The 14,761-nt window shown below is 38.7% G+C and overlaps 1 non-coding gene and 1 pseudogene across 1 annotated transcript; both read left to right on the top strand.

Annotated features, from left to right (window-relative positions):
- Nucleotides 1-3,224: 3,224 nt before the first annotated feature.
- LOC125165123 (uncharacterized) lies at nucleotides 3,225-3,333 on the top strand (annotated as a pseudogene).
- A 10,351-nt stretch (nucleotides 3,334-13,684) lies between these two features.
- On the top strand, nucleotides 13,685-13,769 carry TRNAQ-UUG (transfer RNA glutamine (anticodon UUG)). Its single transcript has one exon. It is a non-coding gene; the product is annotated as a tRNA-Gln (tRNA).
- The last annotated feature ends 992 nt before the right edge of the window (nucleotides 13,770-14,761 follow it).

The raw sequence follows: 14,761 nt of genomic DNA, 5'->3' as shown, positions 1-14,761 counted from the left end.
GCTGAAAAGCCATCTGGCCCTGGACTCTGGTTTTTTTGGGAGATTTTTGATTACTAATTCAATTTCCTTACTGGTTATGGGTCTGTTCAAATTTTCTATTTCTTCCTGTTCAGTTTTGATACTTTATGTGTTTCTAGGAATTTGTCCATTTCTTCCAGATTCTCCATTTTATTGGCAAATAATTGCTCATAATATTCTCATATTATTATTTTTATTTCTGCTGTGTTTGTTGTGATTTCTCCTTTTTCATTCTTGATTTTATTTATTTGGGTCCTTTTCTTTTTCTTTTTGATCAGACTGCCTAGTGGTTTATAAATTTTGTTATTCTTTCAAAGAACCAGCTTATAGTTTCATTGATCCATTCTACTGTTTTTTGGGTTTTGGTAGCATTAATTTCTGTTCTAATCTTTATTATATCCTGTCTTCTGCTGGTTTTGGGTTTTATTTGCTTTTCTTTTTCCAGCTTCTTAAGGCGTAAGGTTAGGTTGTGAATCTGAGATCTGTCTTCCTTCTTTAGGAAGGCCTGGATTGCTATATACTTCCCTCTTATGACCATCTTTGCTGTGTCCCAGAGATTTGGGTTGTGGTATGATCATTTTCATTGACTCCCATATACTTTTTAATTTCCTCTTTAACTGCTTGGTTAGCCCATTCATTCTTTAGTAGGATATTCTTTAGTCTACAGGTATTTGTTACCTTTCCAAATTTTTTCTTGTGGTTGATTTCGAGTTTCATAGCATTGTGGTCTGAAAATATGCACGGTATGATCTCGATCTTTTTGTATTTACTTATGGCTGATTTGTGTCCCCATACATAGTCTATTCTGGCGATTGTTCCATGAGCACTGGAGAGGAATATATATTCTGGTTCTTTAGGATGAAATGTTCTGAATATATCTGTTAAGTCGATCTGGTCCAGTGTGTCATTCAAAGCCATTGTTTCCTTGTTGATTTTTCGATTAGATGATCTGTCCATTGCTGTGAGTGGGGTGTTGAAGTCTCCTACTATTATGGTATTACTGTTGATGAGTTTCTTTATGTTCGTGATTCATTGATTTATGTATTTGGGTGCTCTCACATTTGGTTCATAAATGTTTACAATTGTTAGGTCTTCTTGGTGGATAGACTTCCTTGATTATGATATAATTCCCTTATTCATCTCTTGATACAGTATTTATTTTAAAGTCTAGATTGTCTGGTATAAGTATGGCTACTCTGGCTTTCTTTTGTTGACCATTAGCATGATAGATGGTTCTCCAACCACTTATTTTCAATCTGAAGGTGTCTTTAGGTCTAAAGTGGGTCTCTTGTAAACAGCATATGAATGGATCTTGTTTTCTTATCCATTATGTTACCCTATGTCTTTTGTTTGGAGCATTGAGTCCATTGATGTTTAGAGTGAGTACTGAAAGATATGAATTTATTGCCATTATGATGCTTGTAGAGTTGGAGTTTCTGGTGGTGTTCTCTGGTTCTTTCTAATCTTTGTTGTGTTTGGTATTTATTTATTTATTTATTTATTTATATTTTTTCATCTTTTCTCAGAGAGAAAAGATCTTCTTCTCTTTTTTCATCTTTTCTTCAGAGAGTCCCCCTTAAAATTTCTTGCATGGCTGGTTTAGTGGTCATAAACTCCTTTAATTTTTGTTTGTCTGGGAAACTTTTTAAATTTTTTTGTAATGCTTATTTATTTTTGACAGAGAGAGACAGAGCATGAGTGGTGGAGGGGCAGAGAGAAAGGGAGACACAGAATCTGAACCAGGCTCCAGGCTCCAAGCTGTCAGCACAGAGCCTGACGCAGGCTCGGACTCATAGACCGTGAGATCATGACCTGAGCCGAAGTTGAACACTTAACTAACTGAGCCACCCAGGCACCCCTGTCTGGGAAACTTTTTATCTCTCCTTCTATTTTGAATGACAGCCTTGCTGGATAAAGCATTCTTCTTGGCTGCTTACTTTTCTGTTTCAGCACATTGAATATATCCTCCCACTCCTTTCTGGCCTGCCAAGTTTCTGTGGATAGGTGTTCTGCAAACCTGATTTGTGTTCCCTTGTAGGTTAGGGACTTTTCTTCCCTTGCTGCTATCATGATTCTCTCCTTGCCTGAGTATTTTGTGAATTTGACTATGATATGCCTTGTTGATGGTTGGTTTTTGTTGAATCTAATGAGGGTCCTCTGTGCTTCCTGGGTTTTGATGTCTGTGTCTTTCCCCAGGTTAGGAAAGTTTCCCGCTATGATTTGCTCACATAACCCTTCTACCCTTATTTCTCTCTCTTCCTCTTCTGGGACCCCTATGATTCTGATGTTGTTCCTTTTTAATGAGTCACTGATTTCTCTAATTTTTAAATTGTCCTCTTTTGCCTTCATCCCCCTCTTTTTTTCTGCTTCATTATTCTCTATAAGTTTGTCTGCTCTATCGCTGATTCTGTGTTCTACCTCATCCATCCTTGCCGCTGCTGCATCCATTCATGATTGAAGCTCAGTTACAGCATCTTTTATTTCATTCTGGCTATTTTTTACTTCTTTTATCTCTGCAGAAAGGGAATCTAATCTATTTTTGACTCCAGCTAGTATTCTTATTATCGTGATTCTAAATACTGGTTCAGACCTCTTGCATGTATCTGTGTTGGTTAAATCCCTGGCTGTCGTTTCTTCGTGCTCTTTCTTTTGGGGTGAATTCCTTCGTTTTGTCATTTTGAAGGCAGAAAAGGAATTAATGAGGTAGGAAAATGAAAATTAAAAAAATGAAAATTAAAAAAATGAAAATTAAAAAATTAAAAACACACACACACACAAAATAAATCTCATAAATGATGCTAGATCCTAGGTGTGCCTTGGTCTTGGTGTTGAAAGTGGTCTGACAGATGAGAGAAAAAAAGTGGGGAAAAAAAAGGAAATCGTTTGAGAATCTGAAAAAATGAGTACACTGAAGTAGATGAAAACAAGATGATGGGAGTAAAATAGATTTTGAAAAAAAAAATTACACAAAAGTAAAGACTAGTAGGAAAACAATTAAAGAAAATATTTTTAATCAAAATTAAAAATAAAAATTATTTTTTTCTCTTTTTGTATTCAAGGAAAAGAAAAGAAACGAAAAAGAGAAAAAAGAGGAAAAAAAGAAATTGTTTGAAAATTTGAAAAAGTGAATACACTGTAGTAGTCTAAAATAAAGTGATGCGAGTAAAATAAAATTTGAAAAAATTTACATCAAAGCAAAAACTGTAAGCTTTGCGCAGTGGCAGTATCATAGCCAATGAGGTTTATCCGAGGCACGATTATTGCTAATTGAAAAGCAAAAACTATAGTAAAAAAAAAAGAAAGAAAAATATTTTTAATAGAAGTTGAAAGTAAAAATAAAGTTTTTCACTTTCTGCATTCAAGAAAAGGAAGAAACGAAAAAGAGAAAAAAGAAAAAGAGAAAACAAGGAAATCGTTTAATAATTTGAAAAGGTGAATACACTGAAGTAGACTAAAATAGAATAATGGAAGTAAGATAGAAATTGAAAAAATTTACACAAAAGTAAAAAATATAGTAAAAAAATAAAGAAAAATATTTTTTAAAAAATTGAAAATAAAAGTGAATTTTTTCTCTTTCTGTATTCAAGAAAAAGAATAGTATAAAAGAGAAAAAAATTTAAAAAAAATAAAGAAATTTAATAGATGGACCTGCTAACAGAGATTGAAATAGGACTGAGATTAGTTTGTTTTCCCCTACAAGTCAGACTATGTAGTGCTTTATAGCTCATTAAGTAGGCAGTGAGACTTGGGTTCTTAGAGAGGTTGGCCCAGTTGGGCGGGGCTCAGTGTAATGTCTCTGTTCTCCACTAGATGGCGCTGGTAGCCTACTGGGGTGGATTGTTGCAGAGCCTGTAGGTTCATACACTCTGTGTATGCGTGGGAGTGGTGAAAATGGCATCACCCAGCTACCCAGTCTCTAGTATGGGAACTGTTCTCTCCGATCAGCAATCACACACCCGTCCGTCTTCAGCTTTCGTCCACTTCCTGCTTTTTCACTGTCCGTGACCAAGCCCCAGGCAGTACCTCTCTCCTGAGTTTTGTCTCAGATGCGGCTGTTTTCCCCAGCGCCTTACTTCCAAAGGACTGCGGCTTTGACCTGTTCCGCCCCTCTGTGGGAGGGTCTCTCCGAGCAATGGCCAAATGAGCAATGGCCAAATGTTGGCTGCACCCAGGAATGCTTGCTGGACCCTGCTGCTGTCGGTGCCCCGAGACTGCGGCCAGATGTCAACCCGCCCCAGAAAAAGTTCGCGAGATAGTGTAGCAGCAGCTTTTCAGGGATTATGGAAAATCACAACACACATCTGGCACCAGGATTCACCCCGTAACGACCTTGCCCCAGGACCAGCAAATGTGGTCGTTTTCTGGAGTCTTCTGGGACCAGGTGGCTTCAACAGTCTCTACTAAATGTCCTTCCAGCAGTGGAACCGCTGTTCCCCGTGTGGCCCGAGAACCTCCCATACCCCACTCTGTTCCTGGGGATTTGCCCTTCCCACCAGAGCACCGCCAGGTATAGAACTGCGGAGTTGCAGCCTTTGCACTCCCCTTGTTTACAGTCTTAATGGAATTTAAACTCTCTCCTTTCTCCTTTCTCCCTTTTTAGTTTAGTCCCTGCGGCTGTTTCCAATTTTCCACTTTCTCAGCAGCTGCTTTTGGGGGGGGTGCTTTTCCCATGTTCTCCCCCGCCCCTTCCAGTCTCCGTCCTCTCTCTGCCGGCAAAAGCGGGTCCCTGCCTGCCGCCAGCTTCTCTATCCCCAAGTTCACCCCTCTGCGCCACATACCTGCTGAATTCTGTGGTTCAGGTTGTGCATATTGTTGTGTTAATCCTCCCATCAGTTTTTTAGGTGTGTAGGATGGTTTAGTGTTGGTCTGGCTGTATTTCATGGATGCAAGACACACAAAAAACTTCCATGCTGTTCCGCCATCTTGGCTTCTCCCCCCAAGCCATTCTTACATTATAATCTTAAAACACAAATTAATGTTTTGGTCATTGAATGTACAAGGCATCGAATTAGATAATGAAGCTGATACAGACATAAGCATTTCCAACCTAGTAAGGAAGAAAAGCCAAAATTACAAATAATATGGCACAACTCAAAAAGTATCAAGGAATGTAAAAAAAGCTCAAGCAAGGTACAGTACATGATTACACAAATTGCTCTGGACTGGTAATCAAGACTAATCAGTTTTCATGGAAGCAATTGCAGTTAATCCGAACCTCAGCAAATATGATGAATTTGGAGAGGTAAAGATACAGATAAGTATATTTTGAGGATGATGTTATAATAAAAGGTAAAAAAAAAGAAATGTGGCACCTCTGAAAAAAAATTATTCAATTGGGATTAAATAATAGAAAGTAATACAGACAAGAATTAAGCCTTGAAAATTGTAGATATGCAATAAATCTTGGTTAAACTGAATAATTACTTTGAGTCTAATTGAAATGAATTAATTGTTAGAATAGAGCTTATCCATGGAGGTCTTGAAAGTCAAATTGTAGCTTTTAGGATTTACTCTGTTGGAAAATAATTTACTCATTCAGTACATATTTATTAATTTCTTTTTAAAATCGAGCATTTCAAAAGTTTCTAGGAATTTAAAGATAAACATGATAATTCTTGAGTTTGGGGAAGTCATTGCCTGGTTACCCTGGCCCAAGGTTAATGAAGGGGGCCTAATGGAGTGCTGCCAGGCATAATTTTAAAGGATCAGTGAGACTTAGACTAAGAGGGGAAGAAATAGAATTCCAGGGAGAGGTGACTTATGGCCTAAAGATACAGAGGCTAGAAACTGCCCAGCATGTTTTAGGGTGGTCCTGGTTTTCCCCGGACTTTCCCAATTTTATCACTGAAAATTCTGTGTCCTGGGAACCCCCTCAGTCTTGGACAAACTGAGATGGTTGGGAGGAATGGACAAGAAGAAGGCTACAAGTTTAATAAGGTATAATATGAAAATGAGGCAGGGAGTGGGAAAGTATACTACAGCAGAACTACCCATATGCTGGATCATGGAGAGTCTTGATTCAAGACTAAACATCTAGGGCTGCATCCCAAGGGGCCATTGATGAGTTCTAAACAGAAAAATGGCATGGTTTTATCTACTCATAAGATAAAACAGTCATCAGTAAGAAGGCTACTGACACATACCCCCAGCAAGAAATAAAGACAACTGAGCATATTAGTGGCAGAAAGCACAGAAAAGGAAAAAGTAGAAACATTTGGGGATTAAAATATATAAAGCTTGATTGATTAGAGATGGAAGATGATGTCATTCGTTCATTCATACATTCATTCAAACCTACTCATGTAGCAGAATTAGATGATAAATACTATTCTAGGAAGTGAGGATATACAGCAAGGAGCAAAACAAATATGCAGCTATACATGTTCGATTGGGGATGCCATTTCATCAATGTGGAGTGCAAAAGGAAGAGCTAGTTGTTGAAATAAGATGCGAATCCAGTTTGATGCATTGGTGGTCATACCTGAAGAGTTGCATGAAAAAATTTCTGTACTAGTCAGTCATACTTTACAAAGATCACTCTAGCCACAGTGAATAAAATAGATTTTGTGGGACAAATTAAGGAAATAAATAGAGAAAAGTAAGAAGGTAGAGCCCTATTCATGAATACTGAGACCATGGCACACAGAAATTTGGTAGGGAAGTAAAAGAGGGAATGCATATGAAAGACATCACAGAAGCTCTTTGGACTTAATACTTACTGGGGACCACATGAGGGGCGTAGTGATGGAAAAGAGAACTCAGAAGGAGGGCTTTGGAAGATAACTAGAGAGAATTTTAACACATTGCTTGCAGAGATTCTCAGGGTCATTCACAGATGCTCTGATGATGTTCAACAGACAGTTAAAAATACAAAGTTGGACATTAAGGAGATATTAACTTGTTAAATACAAGGCGACCTTAGATATGCAGTAAAACCTTGGATTGCAAAGTACCTTGTTCTGCAAAGTGCTCCGTAAGATGAGCAAACATTTCTAATACATTTTAGCTTGATAAACGAGCGATGTCTTACAATATGAGTAGTACTAGTTCATAACACCCAACATCACATGACCACAACTGAGCCACTTTGAGCCAGTGATTCTTCTCTTTCTTTCTCTCTCTCTCTCTTTCAATCTTTGTCTCTCTCTGTCTCTGTCTCTGTCTCTCTGTCTCTCTCTCTCTCTCTCTCTCACACACACACACACACACACACACACACACACACACATACTGGATTGTGGGCGATCATCTCCTATGCTCAGATGCTCAGTCTCAGGCCATGGTGTTTGGCAGAAATCAGTGATTTTTCAGAACTTTGGAAGGTGCCCACAGTATTTTTTTTTTAATGCAAAGCACCTGTAGACAGTCTTTTACTTTTCCATGCAAAAGTAAGCTTAAGAATGTTTTGCTTCATTCTAGGTCAGGCTGCCTGCATATAGATCCTTTCCTTTGCTGCCTTATTACCAGTTACATTAAATACAGTATATGACAAGAGTTTATTAATACTGTACTGTAGTCAACATTTGTGCAAGCATATATAAGGGCCCCCATACAGAAAAAGATTTCATTGAGCCAATTGATAACAGTGATTCTGTCACGATAGTGAAAGTCGTCCTACACAATAACCCTCCTCTCTCTTGTCTCCCTCAGAGAAAATCTCAGCCCCAAAGGTTTTCAAAGGTAAGTGTGGGTTCATTTGTTTAGTTTTCTTTGTATTTTATATTTTTTAATTATTTTGTACTATAGTTCAGTACTGCAATCACTTTCATTATTTTTTATGGGGAAATTCACTTTGATATACAAGTGCTTTGAATTACAAGCATGTTTCCAGAACAAATTATACTTGCAAACCAAGGTTTTACTCTATACCCAAAACCATCAGAGTGAACTCTTGCCATTGCTGGAAAGAGAATAGAGGAAAAATAAGAGGAAAAATAAGTATTGAAACTTAAGAACTGTCCAAGAAGCAACAGAAAGGTAAAATTTGTGAATAAGATAACAGAAGATAGGTCAGGAAAGAATGACAAAGTCATGGAAGTCATAAAGAATATCCCAATCGAAATTTTCATTATAATATTACTATGTATCATTTATGACACTAAGAATTGGATTTTAATAGGTATGATTATTTGACTTAGAATCCTAAGTTAATTTCTTTCTGTCCTGTCTCACTTATATCTGCTTAATCACCAAATATTTTAGATATACCTTTGAAATAAAGCTTCATCAAATGTGATTGGATACATACATTCTAACACATATAGTTTGTGGACATATATTTTAATCAAAAATGGTTTGATGGGGCGCCTGGGTGGCTCAGTCGGTTAGGCGTCCGACTTCAGCCAGGTCACGATCTCGCAGTCCGTGAGTTCAAGCCCCGCGTCGGGCTCTGTGCTGATGGCTCAGAGCCTGGAGCCTGTTTCGGATTCTGTGTCTCCCTCTCTCTCTGATCCTCCCCCGTTCATGCTCTGTCTCTCTCTGTCTCAAAAATAAATAAAAGTTAAAAAAAAAATTAAAAAAAAATGGTTTGAAAACTAGTTTTTCTAAACAAAGAAAATTCTAAAATTTTTACCAGAAAATTCAGAAAACATGAGTTTTCATTAATTCAGCCTATGGATATGAATTTTCAACCAAACTAGCTTAAGAGTATAACTAGTATACTCTTAAAACAAGAATGGATAACTGAATTTTTAATTAAAACCAATTGTAAACATGAATTTGCATCAAATAAAACCTAGCAGAAATTCAGTTTCTTAATTACAAGATTGAATATGTTTCTTTCCAAAAACTTATAAAAATGCTTTTCACTAAACTAGCCTAGTTTACTTTATTTTATTTTATTTTATTTAAAAAACCTTAATGCTTATTTATTTTTGAAAGAGAGACAGAGTGTGAGTGAGAGAGAGGCAGAAAGGAGACACAGAATCCAAAGCAGACTCCAGGCTCCAAGTTGTCAGCACAGAGCGCAGGTGGGGCTCGAACTCACGAACTGTGAGATCATGACCTGAGTGGAAGTGGGATGCTTAATTGACTGAGCCACCCAGGTGCTCCTAGCCTAGTTCATTTTAAAGATTAACAGTTCTCTAGGAGAAAAGAAGTAGAAGACTAGGAGTTCACATTAAAACAAGCTTTTAAATAGGACTCTCCACCCATACGAGCTTAAAAATGGCACTTTTCCCAAATCTTATTGAATATAAATTGACATCAAAATGAATTTGCTAATGGGGCACATGGGTGGCTCTGTCAGTTAAGCATCTGGCTCAGGTCATGATCTTGCAGCTCCTGGGTTTGAGTCCCACATTGGGCTCTGTACTGACAGCTCAGAGCCTGGAGCCTGATTCAGATTCTGTGTCTCCCTCTCTCTGCCCCTCCCCACTCACACTCTCTCTATCTTTCAAAAATAAACATTAAAAAAAAATTAAAGGGGTGCCTGGGTGGCTCAGTTGGTTAAGTGTCTGACATTGGCTCTGGTCATGATCTCATGGGTTCAAGAGTTTGAGCCCCAGGTCGGGCTCTGTACTAATAGCTCATAGCCTGGAGTCTGCTTCTGTGTCTCCTCTCTCTGCCTCTCCCCTGCTTATGCTCTGTCTCTCTCTAAAATATAAACAAAGATTTTAAAAACAATAGAAAATAAAAAAAAGTAAATGAACTAGCTAACATGATTTTTCCTCAAATAGTTTAAAAATACAACTTAAAAACATAACAACTCAAATCAGATTTGCAATATTATTCTAATTTACCTCTCTTATTCCAATTTATAGTGTAAATATCACTTCAATTTCTAAAAATAAGGCCTGGGAGGAGGAGGACTAACCATTTTATGGGTACAGACTTTCTGCTTGGGATGATAAAAATGTTCTGGAAATAGCTAGTGGTGATAGTTACAAAAAATTGTTAATATATTTAATGACACTAAATTGTACAGTTAAGAATGGTTCAAATGATAAGAAAAGAGACAGAGGAAGGGAAGAAAAAATTAAAAAAAAGAAAAATTATGCATATCCTCTGTCTGGGAAGACATATGTATATGGGAACCATATTCATATATATGTATGTATATACATACTACATACTCAAGCTCTCCAGCAATATTAACAAAGCCTTTCTTAATCTGGCATGAGACTTTTTTTCTTTTTTCTGATCTCTGTAGGGTTTTGTTTTAGCAGCATCAAGCTGTCCATAGATTTGCCACGTAATAGTTCCTTCTCACCTCCTCACCTAAGGACTTGCTGTCCTTTTTCTTGGAGTGCACACAGAAACGCACATACACACACTATCGCTTACACAGTGTGCGAGTCTTGGCAGCTTCTATTCATCCTGTAAGTCTCAGCTGCAGTGACAATTTTGCCTGGTCTTGCTCCTTCCCAGGCAGAGGCGATTTCCCTTCTGTTGTCCCCCCACAACTCTTTGATCAAACGCCAACCACCGAACGCTTCCCATTGCTATGAAATCACTGATTTAGGTGAACGTAGACTGGGGACACAGACTGTATTTTTTTAAATGCCCAACATACATATGACTGGTATTACTAAGTGCTCAATAAATGCTTCTTGAATGAACGTATCCATTGTTTTCCCTTCCTATTCTGTGTTTATTGTCACATACTACTCTGTTATGAGGGACTCAAAATGCATCTGATATACCTGATAGCCTCTTTCTTTGACAACTCCTTAGAATTTATTGGTTTAATTTCTCATTATGTTTTCATTATGTTATTCTGATAAGGTGTTTCTCAGTTCCTTCATGTGTTTTAGATTTTGTCACCTCAACAAGGTGAGATCTTTTGAAGGCAAGGATTTGTTTTGCCTTTTGCATGTGTAGCCTCAAACGTGAACCTTTCGTGCCTTTCATTCCCACTTGGTAAACATCTACGAGTTACAAAAATACTCAAATAAAAGCATCATAAATTAAATTTTTTATACATTAACATTTTCATAAATTAAATTTTTCACAAACTTTTCATAAATTTTTATTTGCCTTGTACAATTAAGTCGATGGTTTATCCCTAAGGTTGCATTTTAGGCTATTCACTTCTAAAACAAATAGGAACTGTGCTCATAGATTCATAGCTATTTTCTGATGAATACCACAGTAACCATTATAATATTCTCATGTTAGCCTAGCCTTTTTAGACTTCTTTACACCTTTAGATGTCTCTGTTTACACCTCTGTCTTTACACCTTTAGATGCACTGAACTAGAGGGGAAAACAGTAAATTTTAGCCTATGTATGAAATTACCTCTTATATATTTATTTATTTAACCAATAAGTCACTTATTCATTTTTTTTTGAGAAACATGAGTTTCTACTATGTGCCAAGTACTATTTTAGTCACTAATGAATGACCTACAGCAACAAACGAAATCAAGTTCCTGATAACATAGAGCTTACATTCTTGAGAGTAGACAGGAAATAATCAGACAAAAAGGACACATATATAATGTAAGGTGATAATAAATGCTAAGAAGAAACATAAAATAGGGTGAGGGAAAATAAAATATAAAGAGAAGGTAAGGTATTGCAGTTACATTGAAGTTATGCACTGAAGGCCTTAGATGAGACATTTGTGCAGAGATCTAAGGAGGTGACGGAGTCAGGCATGTGTAGACCTGGAAAGAGGAGCCCCAACAGTGAGAATACAAAAAGACTTGACAGAAGCACATGCTTGGAGTATTTATAAAACAGCTTGCTAGCAAGGAGTAGAAGTGAATGGGGCAGAACAGGCAAGGGGGGGAGCAGAGGATGTTGGGATCAGAAAGGTCTTGGAAGGGCAAGGGCAATAGAGAATTCCACTAGACCCCATAGGCCACAATAAGAATTTGGAATTTACTTTGGGTGAGATAGAATGTCAGTGGACAGTTTTGAGCACAGGAGCGCCATGATCTGACCTATGTCCTATAATGACTCTCTGGCTTTAGGGATGCCTGGGTGGCTCAGTCACTTAAGTGTCTGACTTCGGCTCAGGTCATGATCTCCCAGTTCATGAGTTCGAGTCCTGCATCGGGCTCCCTGCTGTCAGCACAGAGCCCATTTTGGATCCTCTGCCCTCCTCGCTCTCCGCCCCTCCCTAGTTCACTCTCTGTCTCTCAAATAAACACTTAAAAATATATATTAAAAAAAAAAATAACAAGTCTCTGGCTTCAGGGTGCCAGAAAGACTGCACAGGGCATATATAGAAGCAGGGAAATTCATGAGAAGGTTTTCAAGAGTTTAGGTGAGGAAAATGGGGCCTTAGAATAGGGTGGTTACTACTGGATTCTGCTGACACTCCAAAAACAAAAAGAAACAAACAGTAGAAAGCTGAAAAGATTTGATGAATTATACACACGTCCAATAGAAAGAGAGGAGTTTAAGGATGACTCCAAGATTTATGGCCTGAGAAAATGGAAGAATGAGTTTGCAGAATTACAAAAGGAGCCATTTTGTAGGAAGTGTTTAAGTGTTAGAGATGTTAAGCCTGAGAAAGCTGTTATACATCCAGGTGAGAATGTCACACAGGGAGCTGGATATGAGGGACTTCACCCTAACTCCTTTTTGCCTTTCCAGAATTAAGCTCATGTACCCTACTATAAAATTATCAGCATGTTATTGATGGGACTGAGTATTGTTCAATAAGAGCCTGTAGGGGCGCCTGGGTGGCTCAGTCGGTTAAGCGTCCGACTTCGGCTCAGGTCACGATCTCACAGTTCATGAGTTCGAGCCCCGCGTCGGGCTCTGTACTGACAGCTTGGAGCCTGGAGCCTGCTTCACATTCTGTGTCTCCCTGTCTCTCTGCCCCTTCCCTGCTGGTGCTGTGTCTCTCTCTGTCTCAAAAATAAATACACATTAAAAAAAATAATAAAAAATAAAAAATAAGAGCCTGTAGCTGGATGGTTATTATGAGAATATTCTATAGAAAACTATGTTTAGAAATAAAATGTCATTATCTCATCCACTTTGGGGAGACATTTTCTAACAGATTGTTGTTCGCTTCCGTTTTTGAGGCAAACTCTTTTCTGAGAGCCAAAATATCGACTAAAACATCTTTATGAACTAGAAATGCAGATTAATCCCCTTCAGAGATAGGAGAATTTATGTTGTGTTCCTGAGTGCCAGATGTAAGACGGGCACACTTTGCATGTCAACAAGGATTACTGTCATTTGATTTGGTATTTATGCTCCGACTTGCTCTGTGAGCAGCCCTCAAAGGGAAAACCCTTAATGCCACAGAGCTACTGCTCAGATGGTGTAAGCTTCCTGGAAATTCAGATGGGACTAGGCCCTGGACGTCCCTCCTAATCCCTTTATTCCAGGCTAAGAGAGTATTTTGTAGAAACTGCTCATGAGGTCCATGACTTCTGTGACTATGCTTATCCAACTTATGTTTCTTGGAGTGCTTTTGTTTGCATTGGAGAACATTCTTGGACGTGAGCTACCCCTCTTTGTATAGCTCCACACTGCTGTGGTTTGTCTTCCATTTGCACTCTTGCTGTCAGCAGTTACATCAGAGGGCTGGAAGCTCTAAGGCAATGGGCTTCGGAAGCATTCCCCTACATTCTATGTTCACAACTGCTCTGCTACCACTTGACACAGTGCTTATGTTGTTCTCATGGCTTCATTCATGCCTCTCATATGAATGACCTAGCTGCTATAGCCGTTTTCAATAAAACAGGGGAGCCTATGAGGCGCCTGGGTGGCTCAGTCGGTAAAGCGTCTGACTTTGGCTCAGATCATGATCTCACAGTTCGTGAGTTCGAGCCCCACGCCAGGCTCTGTGCTGACAGCTCGGAGCCTGGAACGTGCTTCAGATTCTGTGTCTCCCTCTCTCTCTCTGCCCCTCGCCCGCTCACACTCCGTCTTTCTCTCTCTCTCTCAAAAATAAAAATTAAAAATAAATAAATAAAAATAAAAGCTAAAATAGGGGAGTCTATAGAAGGCACATCATCAGGCCAACTTGCTACTTTAATTGTTTTGAGGCCATTAAAATAAAAAAATGTCTGGAGGTCAAAGGAAATCAATAAGAATTCAGTGGCGATGCATACATACATACATACAATGCATGCTACTATATCTCTTCTATTTTCCTTTCACTTAAAAACAAAGGAAAGGTTACAGCTTGGCAGTCTCTGTGAATCCACTGCAACAAACTGAATCACTCCCTGGAGAGCCATAGAGTCTCACTGAAGAAGCACCGCTTGTCATAGATTGATTTGTGGCCCCCAAAAAGATCTGTTGAAGTCCCACCGCCCATCCCTTGTGAATGAAACCTTATTTGAAAATAGGGTTCTTGCCTGTGTAATCAAGGTAAGTTGCCGTCCTCCTGGATTAGAGTGGGCCTTAAATCTCAGATTTGGTGTCCTTATAAGAAGACTCTGTGAAGACAGAGGCAGAGATTGAGTGATTCAGCTGCAGTCTACTGAATTTCAAGCATTGCCGGCAGCCACCAGAAGCTAGGACAGAAGCATGGACCACTTTCCCCTTACAATCAACTTTGCCGACATCTTGACTCTTCACCTTGAGAACTGGGAGAATAGATTTCTGTCGTCTTAAGCGGCCCACTTTGTGGTACTTTGTTATGGCAGCCCTAGGACACTAAAGACAAAAAAGGAAATGATGAGGCACCTGGGTGGCTCAGTCCGTTAAGTGTCCAACTTCAGCTCAGGTCACAATCTCTCAGTTTGTGAGTTTGAGCCTCGTGTCGGGCTCTGTGCTGATGGCTCAGAACCTGGAGCCTGCTTCAGATTCTGTGTCTCCCTCTCTCACT

Source organism: Prionailurus viverrinus, chromosome B1 (assembly GCF_022837055.1).
Source record: "Prionailurus viverrinus isolate Anna chromosome B1, UM_Priviv_1.0, whole genome shotgun sequence".
Taxonomy (NCBI): domain Eukaryota; kingdom Metazoa; phylum Chordata; class Mammalia; order Carnivora; family Felidae; genus Prionailurus; species Prionailurus viverrinus.
This window is presented reverse-complemented; position numbering and strand designations above follow the sequence as displayed.